General features: G+C 45.4%; 1 protein-coding gene across 5 annotated transcripts in view; it reads right to left on the bottom strand.

The window, feature by feature from the left end:
• The window catches only part of LOC311008356 (zinc finger MIZ domain-containing protein 1-like), a 100,801-nt gene extending 87,980 nt beyond the window's left edge, over nucleotides 1–12,821 (bottom strand). For all 5 annotated transcript variants that reach the window (XM_084001982.1, XM_084001981.1, XM_084001983.1 and 2 more), the window contains exon 1: nucleotides 12,606–12,821. The gene's annotated coding sequence lies outside the window, so the exon portion shown is untranslated. The remainder of the gene's footprint in view (nucleotides 1–12,605) is intronic.
• Nucleotides 12,822–13,197: the final 376 nt, after the last annotated feature.

Raw genomic sequence — 13,197 nt, 5'->3', positions numbered from 1 at the left:
TTTTGACGTTATAACTCGCAATTTCTCACTGAAGCTGCAGAAAAAAACACAATATAGATTCATGTGACGTTTACTTTCTTGGTTAATTGATTAATAGTGTTTAAATATTAGAAATTAAATCAAAATACACAGAAAAAATCCTTTAGCTGTGATCTTTAAATGATGAATCATGTTTTTAAATATTGTGATATGAATATCCCTTTAAGAAGATTGTAAGCAGCTCGTGCCCGCCCCCCCCCCCCCCCCGTATACCCACAACGATGTCATAAAATGTGAACACAAAGGGGTCACACGGAGACGACCGCCCAGCTGAACGCAGCTTCCACACGAAGCGAGCTGGATACCACTCGACACCACGCAAAGTCACACATGCACACACATGCACTCTTAACCCCCGCCCCCCCACCCCCACCCAGCGCTCAGTGCACCCTGCCTCCTGATAAGCTGGTTTGCCAGGCTTGCCAGCGCCACTGATGGCTCCGTTTGCACAACCACTCCATTGTTGTCGTGCAGAGTGGACAACTGCACTTTGGACCTTTCAGAGGGGGGGGGGGGGCTCCTATATTGTTTCCCTTAAGGGCATCCACTGTGGTTTATCTACAAGCTGCCAACCACACACACTTTAAACACTGCATTAAGGATATCTTTGGGTGGAGAACATAAACAGTAGCCGCTGCTGTTAAGTACTGTACAGTCGGTTTGCCTGGCAGCCGATTTTTCCCGGAGCTTAAAAAGACTCATAAAAAAAAAAGGCAGCTGAATTATCTGGGTTGCTGGAACCTGATCCACTGTCAGCTGACCTTTTTTTTTTTTTTTTGTGCAAAAGCAATATTAAAACGTAATAGTTGAGGCTACGTTAAGTGATTGCACTTTATGAGTCCATTTAACCAGATTCAATATTGGATGATAAATGATTACCTTGGCGGAGTTAAGCTTACATACACAAAAATAACCCCGCTGAGCACAAACACAGAGCTTTATCAAACTTAACAATCAGCTCGGGTCTGTCTGCTGCGAGTCTGGCTCGGCGGCGGGCTGAACAGAATTTTAAAAATGCATGACAAGACGAGAAGAAGATGAAGAAGAAGAGGTTGGAGATTAAATATCCACACATATCCTACATTTTTTTTTTTTTTGGCTCAAACTCCATTAAGCTAAAATGGATGTGTATTGAATAGATGTTGCCTTTGAATCTGGTCAACTGGCCAAATAGATTTAACGTATCAAATCTATTTTCCCTGAGTGCATTGAAGGGGGGGGTGTCAAAATGAAACATTTTACAATTTGGCCCCTTAAGGTCCGAGATTTCTCCATCCGCCTGTAAAACAAGCTGCTTACCGCGCAAAAACAGGCTGCAACACATCACTGGACGTGTCCCGGGCTTTAAATTAGCCCGACACAATCCACATATTTGATTCACTGCGGAGCCGGGAGGAAGAGGGCTACACCGCTCGCAGCCCATTCAGCTCGGACCATAAAGAAACAATGTAGCCTACTTTGCACACTCCTCACTGCTCTCTTTTTTAAGCCACATCCTCTTGGATTTTATGACTCTGGTTAAAATGCAACCATTAAATATTCATGTGCGAGGGCTTTCACCCATGAAGCAGCCCCCTCATACCCCCCACCCTCCTCGAGCTTTAGAGAAAGTGAGAAACTTTTTTTGTACATTTTAACTGACAGGAGCTAAATATTAAAAAAAAAGGAAGCTTTTGGTGGTTCAGCAAAGTGTAGACTCCTCTCCAATATCCCATTCCACTGATATGAGCCTCCTCGGTTTTCTCCTCATTTTTCTTTAAAAAAGTCTCACACTGCAGCGAGACTCTTGTAGAGTAAATTAACATGACAATACAAACTGCGAAGATTAATGAAAACAAATACTCCGACAGCGACAACGGCGACATGATGAAAATTGATGGTTGACAATCATTCCGAAGAGAATAGTGCTTTTTTTTTTTTTCTTTCTTCGTCATCATAAACCATATATTGCTCATTAATTTTCCACTTGTTGTCTCGGCTGTTTATTATGCAAAACATTTCCTATCAGCGAGCAGAAGTAATGACACAAATAATTCATACTTTCCCTCTCAGAACTCCCCGGAACGCTAAAAACCCATAATATACAGCAAGTTACAGCGTCTATAAAAGATTAAGGATGAAATGATGTCTTCAGGTGTAGACGGCAGCATAAATAAAGCTGAAATGCGATTTTTGCTGCAGTGAACATTAGGGAAATTCTTTTTTTTTTTTTATTTGCGTTGATGTGATCCGCATACAAATGGAGGGATGCAACATTCGGGGGCTTCTCCAAACAAGCAATCCGGTAGACAAATGAAGCAACTGCTCAGACGTGCAGCCAGTCTTTGTGCTCAAGGTGGCAGAACACATGTATGACAACTCGTAGGTTGATGTACGAAGGAGGGGGGGGCATAGAATGACTGACAATGGTGTTGTTGTGTGAGAGCGGTGGAAGTGGTGGCATGAAAAGTTCATTCATTCCGAACTAATCTTTTTAGCGAGTCGGGAGTAACGATTCGTGCCACTCGGGTAATGAATGAGCGACTGAACAAATCATTATATTTGTGAGGAACATCAGCTGCTACAAGCTAGTCGGGGCCCTCTATCTGGGTTTTGGGACGGCGAGCGTCGGGGAAGCGTGCGGAGGCGATCGCTCTTTCATCGCTCCACCGGAAAGCCTGTCCCGCATCAGCATCGAGGAGCTGATTGAGATGAATCATCGTTTCTACTCCACCAGCTTGAAAACAGAGTCACACTTTCCATCGCTGCTCGTCGGGCGTCTTTGATCCCAGACAAATAAGAAAACAAAAAAAACGATGGCTTGTGGAACGCGGAGGCTTTTTCAGAGGCATTCTTCCACTCTTGGAAGGATGCCCGCTCTTTTGAAAGGTTTTTTTTTTTTTACTTCAAAGCAAACGCCGGTGACATTATCCATTCTCCTCCCAATTAAAATGTATTGAAAACATCCAGGAAACACTGTACGGCTAATATCATCACAACTAGCTTGTCAAAAACAAACAAATACAGCGATCACAGGGACAAAAACAAAGCCCTTTTGAGTTCATCGCCGGCATTTAATCCGCCGTAATGATTTACAATATGACAAGTAAGGGAAAAACGTACTGTGACAGACAGAATTGGACCCAACATAAATATAATTACAGGCTCACATGATCTTCTCCACCTACCTCCTCCGATCCCACACAAAAAAGGATGCATGACACGCAGCCTCGAGTGATTTGCTTTTTCAATTTGCTGCTCAAAACCAGCTGACGCCACAAAAATAACAACAACAAAAAAACAACAAAGCCTCAAAGTAGCGTGGCTGTATCGGCGCTGGAATTAGCGGGGTCTCGATTAGCAGGTATGTTTTCTGAATTGGCCCCCCGTGGACAACTGTGGTACCGAAACCACAACGTGCCGTTTGACCTCGAACATCCAAGGTCAAACCGCAGAGCGACAGCGTGTGGTGTTTCTTAAAGAAACAGCTGCAGCTAATTGGAGAGTACATTTTAAGGACGGGTACTTTCAAATCGGGCTGAACGATGATCATCGGACACTCATACGGACCAGAAATTGCTGGTTTCAGCTTCTTGAAAGTGAATATTTGCTGGTTTTCTTGGTCCTCTATGAAAGCCGACTTTGGTTTTAAACTGCTGGTCATTTATGAGACGCCACCTTGAACTCTGGGGTGAATCTTTTTCTGATTTCTGACATTTTATGGACTAAATGATGAATAAAATGATCAAGAAAATGAACACAATAATCAATAAAGAAAATAATCATTCCTTCGATCCCTACTTTTACTTATTGTTTTTTTTAAAACATCAAATCACTCTGACTGACACTTAAAACAAGATAACAAATCTGTCAGTGAAGTCAGAATATTTCTACCTTTTTCCAGTATAAGTCAACCTCTTTAAAAAGAGAAGAATGTTTTTACTTTGTAAAGAAAAAAAAGAACACAGCCGGCTGCTGCACTTGAATCAATAAATCCGACGTTGTTTTGGAAAATACTTGAAAAACAAGTTGATTTCTTATTAGAAACAGGCCCAAATTAAATCCACTGGCAAACGATCCAAACGCGTGCGGCTGGAGAAATATATTGGAAGTACCGAATCACAGGAAAACCCACAAGTATTCAAAATAAATTAAAGGAAAGTGTCAACATGAAGGTAGTTTACAAATCAGATTTCTCTCGTATAGCGTCGTAAACTCTGCGAGAAGTGGCAACACATAGTCCTCCAAAAGAACCACGCTCAAACCCCCCCAGCCGGCCAAGATTAGGTTTCACATTCCTACCTAAAAAATACACACACACACACACACACACACACACACACATGAGAGAGAGAGGTGGAATGAGACACAGACACTTTTGTTGAGACATTTCTGACCTCAGACTATTTCATCTCACTGACGATGTTTACACCATAAGTCAAGCACAAGGAGATCTTCTCTCTTGTTCTTCGTCCAAGATGTGGAGGAGCAACCCCTCCCTCCCACTCCCACACACACACACACACACACACACACACACACACACACACACACACACACACACACACACACACACACACACACACACACACACACACACACACACACCATTGGCCTTCATCCTAATGTAACACACGTTAGTGAAACCAGTGGCGTCCACGGTGACATGATGTACATTGGGCCCTCAGAAGAGCTCTCTCTCTCTCTCTCTCTGTCTCTCTCCCCCCCCTCTCCCCACGACATGCCAGGCAGCCTCACACCTCAGCATCTGTGACTCATGCTCTCATGCCCTCCTTTTAGAGCAGATGGTCAAAAATAGCGTCCGCCATCAACATTTTTGTAAGCCGTGGGACCCGTCGGGCCAAGAAGGAGTCAGTGTGTGTGTGTGTGTGTGTGAGTGTGAGTGTGTAAAAATAATCTGGTCAGTTGCAGCTTCTCTCCGTTTGACACCGACGAAGCGGCGAACGCCCCGTTGCTAGAAGAAGATGCTTATGCAATCTGCGCCTATAAATAGGAGCGTGAAGTGCGCCTGCATACGCGCCCCGCTGCGTGTTTACATCCAGACAAGCGTTCCCGGTGAATACGTGTCCGGCGGCAGCGGGAGTCGTTATGATACCTCGTGATTACCGACTCATCGCTCGTCTCCGCTCGCGTCCAGAAAAGCCGCCGGCCACCGGACGAGGGACCGCGAGGAAACAGACGTGTTTACAGAAGAGTTATTTAAAGTCACCACCGGGACGCCGTCGCACGTGGCTTTGAGCCATGATTCTACACAAGCGATGTCTCACATCCTGAAAAAAAAAACCCACGGGTCAGTCAGAGACACACTCGCTGGTGTACCTCGCTGTTAACCATGTGGACCCTGAGTATGTCACGTGACATTAGAAGTAGCACGTTGATGCCTCAACAGCATTTAAATGGGAGAATAAAAAGCTGGTTGTCATTGTGTGTTTTTGTATTTCCATGTTTTATGCATCTGCTTTGGCACTACATTTCCCAGCGTGCTTTGGGTGATGTAAACAGGAAGTATTACGTTGCCATGGAGCTGGCAAGATAGCCGCGGGCTCCGACTGAGCCCGTTTTTTTATGCCTGTATGCATTCGTCTGCTTCAGCTCACAGTTCCTGTTCACAGCGGAGAGAACAATCATCTGCATCGCTTTGACACCGAGGAAAGATCGAGGTGCAGGGTTCAATTTGTTCATCAATAAAAACATGAAACCCATTCAAAAGGTTGCTGGCTACGAAGAAGAAATGCATACAGAAGGAAAAACATGAGGTTTCAAGGCAACAGAAACACTGATATCGCAGGACAAGACGAGGCGCCATTTTTTTGACGCAGAAATGCATCAAATCTGTTAATGTATTCCACCCAGCGCTGAGACTTCTGTCATGGTCTCCTTTCGCTGCCCACAGCTGTCACGTAAGTGTATCAGCTCCGGTCCGTGATGCATGGCTTGCACCTGGGTAACCGACTGCACACAGACACCGTGTTAGATTGAAGCGGCGGTGTAAGCTGACACACGGGGGCCGAGGGTGTGGCGCCGCTGCAGCCGCCAGCGCTTCATCATCGCCAGAGACCTCCATTCGTTTGAGCGGGAGAGAAAAGTCAAATATCTGAAGCAATTTTTCAAGATTTCTTTTCAAATTTTTCCACGAAGAGCCCTGAAAACCAATTTACTTAATCGGGGTTCTTCCTCTCAGCGGCACCAAAGTTGGAATTACCGCTTATTTGAAATGAACAATTGCAGTTTTCACAAGTAATTCCACGCACCAAAGAGAAGTGAACAATGCAGAAGCTTCGTCTATTAAAGCCTATTAACTGATACGTGGCAGAAAATGGTGAAAAAATGCCCATCGGGAGCTCCCAGAGCCGAGGGTGACGTTTGTTTTCCCCTAAACCCAAAGATATTCAACGCTGGGTGCTATAAAAACAGAGAAACGCCTCGCATTTAACAGGCTGAGCGTCAATCTGCTGAGAGTTATTGGGTTGTTTTCGTGCGACGTGTCAATCAAATCACATGCAAAGAGTCCTGCTGAAGCAGATTTATGACTTTTTCGGGGGGTAACCATTACTTAATCATAACTGGTGACATCCCAAGTTTTTGAGTGCTGGAAAAAGTGAGTGAACAGAATCAAGTCCAAAAAAAAAAAAAAAAAAAAACGAAAGCCTGAAGCTATGAAGCCCTCTTCGGGTCATCTCAGGTTTTCGTCACAATGACTGTATGCAAAGATGAAATGCAAAAACCCGTATTTACCTAGAAGCCTCTTGTGTGGCGGCATGAGGCAACGGACCAATGAGAAAACAGTCTGGGATTTTTTATCTCCCCGTGTTTTACATCCTGATAGCAAACTTGAAAGCATTTTGACATTCGTGTTTTTGGGGTGGAGAGGGGCTCGGGGAGGTATCTGGGGGGGGAGGGGGGGTGATGTTGCTGGGGGAAGAGATTACCCTCAGACCTTTTCTTTGAGAGTGAGAGAGAATGGGAAGGGGGGGGGGGGGAGACGTTCCCTGTGTATTAGTAAATCCCAGTTAATTTTCCCTGTCAGAGAACAATGAGATATGGACCCCCGCGGGCTCTGTTGAATGTAATTCCACCACTTGCTCAGAATCACCTTCATTACTCATCAGGTGTGGATCTCTCTCTCTCTCCTACTAGACACTGTGATTCTTCAACCCTTTCCAGCACCCCCCTTCTTTTTTTTTGAATAGCGATATTACACCTCTTGAGATGTTTTCACATTTCCACAGCAGCTGCTAGTTTCTCTGAAATTCGAAGAGAGAGGGGGAACATGTCTGCCATGCGACGCTTCGCCCCCACCACACCGCACGACTCGACAACCCTTCAAGGTCCCCGGGTCGGACCTTGTTTAATTTATAGGAGCCGAGACTTTTGGAGGAGCCGGATGCTATTCATGATTCAGAGCCTTTCATTTACACTTAACACTGTGGATGCTGCGCTGTGACATCATCTGCGTATGTTTCTCACAGCGTGTCACATTCAACATGCATGAGTCTGCGGCTGCTTGGGGGGGCTCAAAAGCGCCAATTATATCCATCGTGGGTTCAGACTCACAGATTGGATCTAGTCTTTTTTTTTTTCTTCTCCCCCTCCTCACAAACTATCATGTCGCTCTCTTAACTCTGCCTGTTTAACTCCCAAACCCTGCTGACAACAACAAACGTGAACAAAGCATATTTTAATTGCGTTTTTAATTTCTTATCCAGCTCCCACGCCATCCGGATCTTCGGGAAAACCCGGCAGCTGACGCGCGCACTAATAACTTCAATCACAAGGAACTAATGATTATCGTCATTATCAATGAATTTGCTCCATTAAGTGAGAAGCCTTCGTCTCAGAGCCCTCGGATGATGTCTTCAATTTACTGGTTTTGTCACCATTCATCAATAACCCTAAATCCAATGACAAGTCAATGAGCAGTGAAATAAAAAAATGGGGAAGCAGTGAAACCCTCATATGTTAGAAGCTGGAAATATGAATGGATTAATCGACATCTTCACTTTGAGAGCTAACAACAGATCCTGGTAGAGCTGCAACAATTGTTTTTTTGTGTTTTTTTCCAAGACATTTGCTGGTTCAGGCATCCTAAACATTTTTGGTGTTTGCACCTTTCAGATGAAACAAGACATCGGGCCTTTTATAGACAAAAAGATGTAATTCCAACATAATTGATGCTTTAAATTGAGAGGGAATTTCTCCCGGTGTACCGAGCAGGCGTGGGATTGAGCCAAAAATACAGTTTTTTAGACCCATTAATCACGAGATGTGTGTTTTCTGTTCCAGCTAACTTCCCCTCCAGCGTGGCTGCAGCTGTAAGAGCAGGCAGGCCTATTGTTCGGACTAACAAGGGGGCGCAGAGGTCACTTGCATTTTCACAAGAGCTTTGCCAGAGGGGTTGGGGAAGTAGCGGCACACAAGTCTGTTTGGTATGGATCTACACTAAAGCTTTTTCTATAAAGTCACATCATTCCCAGTCTATTATAAAGGGGGATAGATTAGATTAAGTGAGATTATGTAGAAAGGGGCTCCCTAAAAAGAGCAAAAATAACACACTCGGTACTTAGCAGGCGAGTCAACAGTGGGATTAAGCCAGAAGGACACGTTCAAATCCAATGCTAATATGCACAATGGTCATCCTTCCACGGGCTCAACTTTTTTAAGTGGAGTCGCTTCACATTTTCCCCGACACATTTCGCCGCAGCAACAAGACTTGACGTTTATTACCATATTTCTGGTCTTTGAGCTGAAATCAATCTCCAATACGACAAATCTCAAAACCTCAAATTAGGGTTGGGATTTTTTTTTTTCCCCCGTCTCGCCATCAAGCCGTCATCCCTCCTTGTCAAGTCGTCTCTCCGCGCCTGCAGTTTGCACGACGACAACTCCGATCGCCGATGCGAGCGAAAAAATATGCACAAAGTGGTTGCGCACTCTCCGTGATTAAATGATGTGTGGTCTGGCGTCACTCCCAGCACCTCTCCCATCCTTCGCCTTTCACTCTGTATCTCCCTCCTGCACACACAGACACACACACACACACACACACACACACAGATTCCCTTTCCCTGAGCTGTGTTTTGAAAATAGAAGCCTCATATTAACAGTCAACAGTCAAGCTGACAGGTACAGTCTGGCCATTCGCTCCATCATAAAACCACCTCGGTGGACATCTGCGCACATTGGGGCGTCACAAATCATCATAAAACACACACACGAGGAACACACATTAAGTTGTCGGTGTGATGGCGTTGATGAAAATATTTATTTTTGCTATTCTGAGTGATGGACGAGGTATTCCGGATCCCTTCCAGGAATTAAGCTGCAGCGTAGAATTCTACATTACGAGTAAAATTATAGATGTGCAAGTATGATGATGTGAATCATACTTAACTACATGACTCATGAAAGCAACATTTGAATGCTCTAACTGCTCAAAGTGGAGCTCATTTAAAAGTACTTAACTTTTACAAAAGCCGGGGTCAGGACCCCTCCGAGTGTTGGCAACATACATTTAGACATTCCCAACGTGAATGTGAGACATTGGATAGTCAAGACAATTATTTTAAAAAGGTCACAAGCCGTCGACACACGCAAAGATCTTGCACTCCAGAATGTCTCTGCATCTTCACATGTCAGTGTGCAGGATGTCTTGGTCCTCTGATTACAAGCCAAAAACCAGATGGAAAACACTGGTTCAATCCATCGCAGTGCTTCATGTTTTACAAAATCATCATCAGCTTTTGCATGTCCAATATTGACCGCAACGCAAGAAGGAACTAAAACAAATGTCAAAAGCCGCAGTATTTCCCTCTGAAATGCGGTATGAAGTAGCACAGACTCCTCGCTCGAGTAAACGCGCTCTCCCACCGCCAGTTATCCAAAACAATCTCACCGCCAAAAGACGTCGCTTGATCAGAAATTTGCAGCGTTTTTTTGCGATCGCTCCCGAGTAACATATCCATGGGATTATTCAAAACACTTGTTTGGCAGCCAACTAAACCTCACCATTAAAAGATACTACAACTACCCACTGACACACTTTCTGCGCCGCACTCTCCCTCGCTCGTTGGAAAACAGCCTTCACCGGCTCGGTGATTCATCCCAGCGGTTTATTCTCTCAAGCAAAAAAAGACAACACAAAAAGGACCTTGAGCGAAACCTACACAAACCTCCCACCGGCTTGACCGCGGAGGAAGAGCAGTCGGTCGCTTACTCCCTCCCCCCCCCTCGAGTGCTTGAGAGTGCTCTCTGGGACGTCCGCCGCCAGTGGAATTCCCAAGAAGAATCAATAACATTATGACATTAAACGCCATCTAAGAGCAGCTGTTTACCAGAAGCACACGTTGCTGGTAAAGAAATGAAAAAAGGCTGCTAACCATCAAGAGAAGAAACTGATTAAATATGATGTATAACGCAGTATTTATCTCATTACGACACACGTTTCAGGAATAGTTCCAAGACACAAAAGCAGCGTCGGATGCAGTATATACACAGTAAGAGATTTCAGCGTGGCTAGCTGAAGGCACACCGGCTCTCCTCGCAGGCTGGCCGGCATGCTGCTGGAGGTAATGAGGCCTCTTGTGTCCTCTCTGATCTGAGAGTTGAATAATTTCCCATGTGGCACAGCCATTTCCAGCTTCCGCCTTTACTCTCACCTCGTCGGCTGGGTGGGTGGAAAGGCAAGAGAGAGAGAGAAAAAAAAAACTCCCGCCCTGCACTGAAAATGTGTAGCCATTCATTGTCAATCCGCGGTGCCACACACACAGTTCCTCAGGCCGGCTGCCGTCCACACAAAAAGGAGATCAGTGTTTTAAAAGTGAGATTTGATTATTTTATAAAAAGTAAAGCTTTGACTTCTATTTTTAGGTTTTTGTTCACCAATTTGTGTGAAAAGCAGCTCAATGTTTTAATTCGGCCCCTCTATGTGCCGACGCTTCCCATTGGTCAGTAGGAAGCCCCGGTAAATAAATGGTCTACTTCAGCGCCCAGACACACGTGCTGGGTTGCAGATCTCTCTTTCAATGTGTCTTTTGTCTGACGGCTGGTGTTTCAACATCCACAACTTGAATAGAAGAAGGTCAGCCTGGTGGGGTCTGCCCCATGGTTATTCAGGAGCCCAACCTGGGGGCCCCCAGAGCGGTGGGGTGACCGGGAGGGCGGAGACAGCGCAGGAAAACCTCCTCCTCTGTCTGACACCCCTCGAATGTATGACGGGACGTCACTGGAAGTTTTGAAATCGCCCCCTTCCTGCACACAGACCAGCGTTTAGATGCATTGAAAGGTAATAACAATCAAAAAAGGAGCAGCTGTGCTTCCAAGTTTGACATCACACCGAGACTGAAAGTTTCAACACGGAGAAGCCTGTCGGATCAGAAGGCAAGACCCACGACATGAAATATGAAAAACCACAGAAGTTTACCAGGACCCTCAGCAGCCGGGTCCAAAAAGTCTGGATGCTGCGGCAGCTGAAAGAAACGCGGGGAGAATGAACTTTTTCGGCAACATAACAAAAACAGGAAGAGCTCTGGTGGTCATCTCACCAGAAAATGACGAGAAACATCTGCACACATCTGCACGTGTGTGGCTCGATGCTCACGAACTTGGGATTTCCAGAAGCAGGAATACACAGTGTGTGTGTAAACACACACCCTCTCTTTCATTGACAATGTCTAGCAGCTTGCTTCTTTTTTTTTTCTCCCCTCCACTTGGCCATGTTTTTTTGTTTTTTTTTTGGCTTCCTGGACAGATGTACAAGTGAAAATGAGCCCAGGTCTATATGAGATCCACCCCTCCTCAATCCTAACTGATTCCTAATACAGACAGTGAGGAATTTTGGGGAGTCAACTCGTTAAAACCCCACGTGAAGCCTGCAGCCAGCAGCAAGATATGTCCACGCTGACGTTAATACACATATTTAATAAGCGTGCACGTGTGCTGCGGGTTGATAAAAGTTCAGAAATAAACATTTACACAAACACAGCATTTTAAGGGAATAATCCGCACGACTGCAGTGACCGCTGTCTTGTCCACAGTCATCCCTGCAGCCTGCACAAGCAACACAGCGCCGACAAGCCCACATCAGACAAACCATGTGCTTTGTGCACATCAGAAGCCAAACGTACAAAAAAAACACACAATAACATGAAAGCTACCTCGCGCACAGACACACGCGCACCGCGGCGTGATTCATTCTGCAAGCAAGATAGAAAAAAAATGCACACAGACTGCTACAATGTAGCCTCGGAGCCCCGACGCTTCGGAGATCAACGCGGCATCTGTTACCAACGAAATGCACAACCTGCTTACCCGCCCGCCGGTTCCATCCCGACGGCACGTTAGCAGCGCGATAGTAAATAATAATCATAAAAAAAAAATAAGCTGCGGTTTTATTCTCACAGACCGCGACGAGCTCCCGGTCCGAGCGGTCACTCTATTGTTGAGAAAACAATCTGAGCCAAAGTGGGAAAACAAAAAAAACAACAAAAAAAAACCTTCCCCGAGACAAGAGGGCTTCGCAGCGCCACACCGGGAAACAAGCGACGTTTGTAAGTTTTGCAGTTACTCACCGGGTTATTAAGCGGCGAAAGTCCTCGGTAATGTTCGGCTCTTGTTTTTTTTTAAATATCTTCCCCCTCACGGCCACTGAGAATGGGCTCAACGTCAGTGGGTGAGTAACTGAATAGACTCAGAGGGAGCGCAGTAAGTTGAAGTGTCAAATTACATCGGCTATTCTATTACCAAAGGGACCCATGCTCGGTGGCTGCTGACAAAATGTGTCGCGGATTCTTCCCCCCCCCCCCCCCCCCCCCGCTTCCACGCGGAGACGAGGCAGCCACGCGGAGGGAGCCGGACTCAACAGCCATCTGCTGCTCTGGATCTGCTGGAGCGGCGACCCGCTCCGGGTCCGGGTTGGTACCAACCGGGTCCACACCGTGTGGATTTATGATATATATATATATATATTTTTTTTTTTTTTCCAAAAGCGAGCCCACATTTCACACGTTGCAATGCTAATGGGGCATGCTGGGTATTTTATATTGTGTGTCTATAGATTAATGACACATAACGGGTATTTATTGCTGTTTAAACTAACTATTTGTCATAAAGGCATCTAACAGAGTAGCCTAACATTAACATGAGTACACTATCTACTATTTA

Source organism: Eutrigla gurnardus (genome assembly GCF_963514095.1).
Source record: "Eutrigla gurnardus genome assembly, chromosome: 22".
NCBI lineage: Eukaryota > Metazoa > Chordata > Actinopteri > Perciformes > Triglidae > Eutrigla > Eutrigla gurnardus.
This window is presented reverse-complemented; position numbering and strand designations above follow the sequence as displayed.